The following is a 6,976-nucleotide window of genomic DNA, read 5'->3' as shown; positions in this document are numbered from 1 at the left end:
TCTAGGATCTATTTGGATTATGTATAAGATTTAGTAAACTACTTTCATTAATTATGTTTCCATTTATAATTTTTAATTATTAATGTTGTCCTAAAATTGCCAAGTGGCTTCATTTTAGCTTGCCACTTGGTTTAACCACAATGCATACTACTCTTCTTTTAATATAATATAGATATAGATTTTATTTTATATTTTAACTTACTCCAATGTATAAATAGTCATAGGTTATCTCAATTACGTTTTTCTATATTTTTCTATTTTTTCTGATTAGAATTTTTAATTAATTTTTACCTTCATATCTCTAGCTAAATATAAAAAAAAATCTATGGGTGAATCAATATAGATATAAATATACTTATAAATATAAATTTAAATGTAGATATATAGATTAAATTTGTCTAAGATCTATTTAGATTAAGTATAAGATTCATTAAAATACTTCCATTAATTATGTTTCCATTTATAATTCAAATTTTTAATGTTGTCTTAAAATTGCCAAGTGACTTCTTTTTAGCTTGTCACTTGGCTTAACCACATGCTTCACTACTCTCCTAGTATTATCACCCGCGCGAATGCGCGTACGCTAACCATGTAATATATTTGAGTTATTTGAATTATATGTAAATAATCTTAAAACTTAAACTTTCTCTATTAAATATAGATAATCATTGGATAAAAATTAAGAAACACTACATGAAAAAGATTAATCATTTCTCAAATTTCCTAGATATAATTCTACAACAACAACAACCCAGTATAATCTCACTTAGTGGGGTCTGAGGAGGGTAGTGTGTACGCAGACCTTACCTCTACCCTGGGGTAGAGAGGCTGTTTCCAAATAGACCCCCGACATCCTTCCCTCCAAGAACTTCCCACCTTGCTCTTGGGGAGACTCGAACTCACAACCTCTTGGTTGAAAGTGGAGTTTGCTTACCATCAGAGGTTCCTATATATAATTCTCTTTTTATTTTTTGATACCATTCTCGCGGGTGTCATTGGATCCTAAAATTAGCCGGGAAGCAAAATAATAACTCATTTTTATAACAAAACAATCAAAGGTTAAGACTATGAAGGATTCTTTGGATACAACTTGACTCTTTTACTACTACTTGAACTCTTATGTTGTATGTTGATATCTTTCAAAATTATTTCTATTTTAAAATTTCAATTTCTAAAACATTATTTTTAAATAATAATTTATTTTATAATAATGTAAGTGAAAATATTATCCTTAATTCAAAACTAATTTTAGTCGGCTATCTAAGAATTTAAAAAATTGTTTAGCCAACAATTTTTTTTCCCAGTGTGACTCCATTTTGATATTTGACATTAACCATATTAAATATCCGAGTTTTTTGAATGACATGTAAATAACCTTAAAATTTAAACCTTCTAGATAATCGTTAGATATCAGTTACGAAACAGTACATGAAAAAGACTAACATTTTCTCAAATCTCATAGTGATAATTTTATTTTTGCACCATTCTCATTGGTGTCATTGGAATCTAAAAATAGCCAAAAAGTGAAATAATACTCGTATTTATGTCAAAGCACAAAGGTTGACACAATATGAACGATTCTTTGGTTACGATATGACTCTTTTACTACGACTTGAACTCTTATTTGGTATGTTGTTATATTTCAAAAAATATTTCTATTTTGACATTCCAATTTCTAAATATATATATATATATATATATATATATATATATATATATATATATATATATATATATATATATATATATATATATATATATATATATATATATATATATATATATATATATATATATATATATATATATATATATATATATATATATATATGCAAGTGAAGATATTATCTTTAATTTAAAATTCACTTTTGTCGGCTATCTAAAAATTTAAATGATTCTTTAGCCGGTAAAATTTTATTTAAATATGACATTATTTTGAGTTTATAGATATCTCTAGCCACATATTTTGAATTTGGAATACCCTATATACAGAGGTGGATCTAGTATTTATACTTTATGGATTCAATTTTTAAGGTTTTAGCATTGAACTCATTATATTTTTAGAGTTATGAGTTCATATCTACTATTTTTATAATTTTAAGAATGTTTTACATATAAATTTTTGCTCAGCGTGAAAAGTTATGGGTTCAATTAAACCTGTTGTCAACACTCTACATCTGCCTCTGCCTATATATATACAAATTTTTTGTTCTTTGAATCACTAAATGTTAAATTAGTTGATTGTTATTGTATAACATTGCATATATTATTTTGAAATTGCCAAGTAGTTTTTTCTCGACACCATACTTGGCTTAACCTCAATGCAAACTACTCAAATTGCATTTATATTCAAATTCAGATATCATACCAGTTTGTTAGTAACAGTAAATATTTAAAAATGACACACAATTTAAATTAAAAAAAAAATTCTAAGATATCCTTGTCTTATAGTCTATGTATTTGAGTTGAAAAAAATATTTAAAATCGATGATATCAACTTCCAAATTTTTTATACTTAACATAGATGAAACAAAAGAAGAAATTCGTTGTCATCTCTTATTTCTGGTTTTTAGATTTTTCAAACATCTTTTCTATATTTATTTTCTTTTATCTTATTTTTATGTCTTTCTTTTTTTTCTTTTTTACAAAAAAATAATTTATGTCTCTATAAAAAGACGAGTTTAAATAGAATTGTCTACATAAGAACTTTATTTATATTTTTAGTGTTTAGTTAAAATTCTTCCATATTTTTCTTTTGGCTTTATCTAATCAACCTAAATAAGTGCTCGACTTACCACTTAAATTTAAAAACTGAAGAATGTGTAATTTATATATAATCCATATATAATTGACCAAAAAAAAGATAAATTTATTTTTATATTTAATTCAAATTAAAAACTTTATCTATAAATTCAAAATTATTCAGTTATATATATATATGACTAACATAGTCAAATATAAAATAAAGTTACCATATACTATTTGCATTTATTAGCTTGCCACTTGGCTTAACCACAATGCAATTATATATGGTAACGTTCTTGCTTTAATATATATATAGATTTGAAAACTTTATCTATGACTTAAATAACCATAGACGTATATCATATATGTTACATTTATTTTAAAAGAAATTCGATTTATTCAAATCTAGCTATATTATTTTAAAGAACTATAATTATAGGGTTTTAAGTGTGAAAGAGTTCTATAGTTATATGGAATAGTTTTTTTTTTCACATTCGCATTAGTATTTAAATAATCAAAAAAGATAACAAAAGTTCCTACCATTATTGCATATGATCATTAACCGAATTAAGTATGATAACTTGACCAAAAAAAAAGATAAATTTCTTTTTTTATTTTAATTCAAATTTAAAAACTTTATCTTCAAATTAAAAACTTTATCTATAAATTCAAAATTATTCAGTTATATATATATATGACTAACATAGTCAAATATAAAATAAAGTTACCATATACTATTTGCATTTATTAGCTTGCCACTTGGCTTAACCACAATGCAATTATATATGGTAACGTTCTTGCTTTAATATATATATAGATTTGAAAACTTTATCTATGGACATTAATCATGTCAAATATTTAAGTTATTTGGATTGTATTTTAGTAATCTTAAAATTTACACTTTCTCAGTAAATATAGATAATCATTGGATATTAACTACATAAAAAAATTAATCATTTCTTCTATTTTTGTTTTTTAATACCATTCTTGCCGGTGTCATTGGATCCTAAAAATAGTCAGGAAGCAAAATAATAACTCATATTTATGGCAAAACAATCAAATGTTGACATAATGAATGACTCTTTGGATAAGACTTAACTCTATTACTACTACTTGAACTCTTATTTGGTGTGTTGATATCTCTTAAAAAATATTTCTTACTTAAAATTTCAGTCACTAAAACATTATTTTTCAATAATAATTATTTTTATAATAATGTAATTGAAAATATTATTCTTAATTCAAAACTCATTTTAGTTGGTTATCTAAAAATATAAAAAATTCTTTAGCTAGTGAATTTTTTTACTCCATTTTGATATTTGACATTAACCATGTTAAATATCTGAGTTATTTGAATTATATGTAAATAACCTTAACATTTAAACCTTCTAAATAATTATAGGTAATCGTCAAATATTAATTAAGAAACACTACATGAAAAAAGACTAACATTTTCTCAAATCTCGTAGTGATAATTTTATTTTTGCACTATTCTCATAGGTGTCATTGAAACCTAAAAATAACCATAAAGTGAAATAATAACTCATATTTATGGCAAAGCACAAAGGTTGACACGATATAAACGATTCTTTGATTACGACGTGACTCTTATACTACAATTTGAACTCTTATTTGAATGATTTTATCTTTCAAAAAATATTTCTATTTTGAAATTTTAATTTCTAAAACTTTATATATATTATAATAATAATTATCTTTATAATGATGCAAGTGAAGATATTATCATTAGTTTAAATTTTACTTTAATCAGCTATCTAAAATTTAAATGATTCTTTGGCCGGATTTATTTTAGTATGACTCCACTTTAGGTTTATCGATATCTCTAGCCCTAGAATTTGAATTTTTAATACCCTATATATACAAAATTTTTGTTCTTTGAATCACTAAATGTTAAATTAGTTGATTATTATTATAAAACATTGCGTATATTGTCTTAGAATTGTCAAGTAGTTTATTTTTCGATACCATACTTGGCTTAACCTCAATACAAACTACTCAAATTGCATTCCAATTCAAATTCAAATATCATATCAGTTTGTTAGTAATAGTGATTTTTAAAAACGATATATAATGTAAATTAAAAAAATATTCTAAGATATCCTTATCTTATAATCTATGTATTTGAGTTGGAAAAAAAATAGTTGAAATCGATGAGATTAACTTTCAAATTTTTTATATTCAACAAAAATAAAACATAAGAAGAAATTTGTTGTCATCTTTTATTTCTCATTTTTAGATCTTTCTAACATTTTTTTTAATATTTATTTTCTTTTATCTTATTTTTTATGTCATTATATTTTTTGTTACAAAAAATTAATTTATTTCACTATAAAGGGATGAGTTTTAATAAAATATTGTCTACATATGAACTTTAATTATATTTTTACTCTTTGGTTGAAATTGTTTCATATTTTTCTTTCGGCTTTATCTAATCAGCCTAAATAGGTGCTCACCCGACCACTTAAATTAAAAAATCGAATGATGTGTAATTTATATATAGTCCATATATAATATGTGTATAATCATGTGTTATCGGTATATATCTATTTATATTAGCTATAAAAAGTAAACAATAAATATGGCCGGAGATTATGTAAATATTCCATCAGATTTCGGTTTTTTGAGTTTATCCATGATATAACTTCTATTATAAATAATTATAAAACTCTCTACTAATGTTCAAAAATATCTTATCTTTTTATTATCTTTGAATTAAAAAAAGTAAAGAGTTTTTTCGAAATAATTTGTTTACATTTAAAAAAAAAATTCACGTCATACTAATTTTTTCTTTATATATACTTTTTGTTACACTTAAAAGTCGTTATAGAAACTATCAATTAGAAACCAATTTCTCTCTTGTTGAGTTTGAAAACAAAAACCTTTTACATAATCTAATGATTCAAACTAATATTCTTCAACGAAAAAAATATTATATCCTTGCAATATTGGCCTGACTTCAGCTAAATGAAGGGGTTTCAGCTTCTACCCTTCAATTCCTTGAATGTGCTAAATTGAAATTAATGATAGCAATTGTATAGCCAAAGTTTTGTTATTTGTTTGATGTCCATTTATGCAAATTGACTCTTCAAACAAATATTCTTCAAGAAGAAAAAGAAACAACTTTTTTTTTAACATTGACTGATTTTGTGATGTTTCTTTCTCCGGCATGTATGTTTACTTTATTATATATATATAAGTAAACTTTTATTTGGCTTTGTAAACTCTTTTTTGTTATTTAGATAAACATAGACGCGTACCCTATATATTAAATTTATTTTAAAAGAATTCTGTTTTACTCAAATCTAGCTACAGTGTTTCAAAGAACTATACTTATAGGATTTTAAATATGAAAGAGTTTTATAGTTATATGGAGTAGTTTTTTTTTGCTAGAAGCGAAGTAGTATTTAAATAATTAGAAAAAATAACAAAAGTTCCTAACATGATTGCATATCCTAACATAATTGCACATGATAACATGATAAAAAAAAGATAAATTTTATTTTTAATTTAAATTTGAATTTTAGAACTTTATATATAAATTCAAAATTATCTTTTAATTCAAATATATATATTTGTATTTAACTAAAATAGTCAAATATAGAATAAAGTCACCATATACTATTGACATTTATTAGCTTGCCACTTGGCTTAACCATAATATCAATTATATATGGTAACTTTCTTGCTTTAATATATATATAGATATAGATAATGATTTTTAAATTCTTTTTATATAGATTCTTCCATATTTTTCTTTTGGCCTTATCTAATCAACCTAAATAAGTGCTCGCCTTACCACTTAAATTAAAAAATTGAAGATTTTGTAATTTATATATAATCCACATACAATATGTGTATAATGGTGTATTCCCAGTATATCATCTATGGATATTAACTATAAAAAGTAAATAATAAATCTGGCCAGATATTTATGTAAATATTACATAAGATTTCGGTTTCTTGATTTTATCCATGATATGACTTCTATTATAATAATTTAAAAACTCTACAAAATTCAAAAATATCTTATTCATTTATTTTTAAAATTACATTAGATTAAAAAATAATCCCATTTTGAAATAATTTGTTTACATTTTAAAAAAAATATTTCATGTCATACCAGTTTTTTTTTTAAATATATTTTTTGTTACACTTGAAAATTGCTATAGAAACTATCAATTAGAAACCAATGTCCCTCTTGTTGAATTCG

Source organism: Nicotiana tabacum, chromosome 16 (assembly GCF_000715075.1).
Source record: "Nicotiana tabacum cultivar K326 chromosome 16, ASM71507v2, whole genome shotgun sequence".
Classification (NCBI taxonomy): Eukaryota; Viridiplantae; Streptophyta; class Magnoliopsida; order Solanales; family Solanaceae; genus Nicotiana; species Nicotiana tabacum.
The sequence above is the reverse complement of the archived record's forward strand: the minus strand, read 5'-3'. Positions refer to the sequence as shown.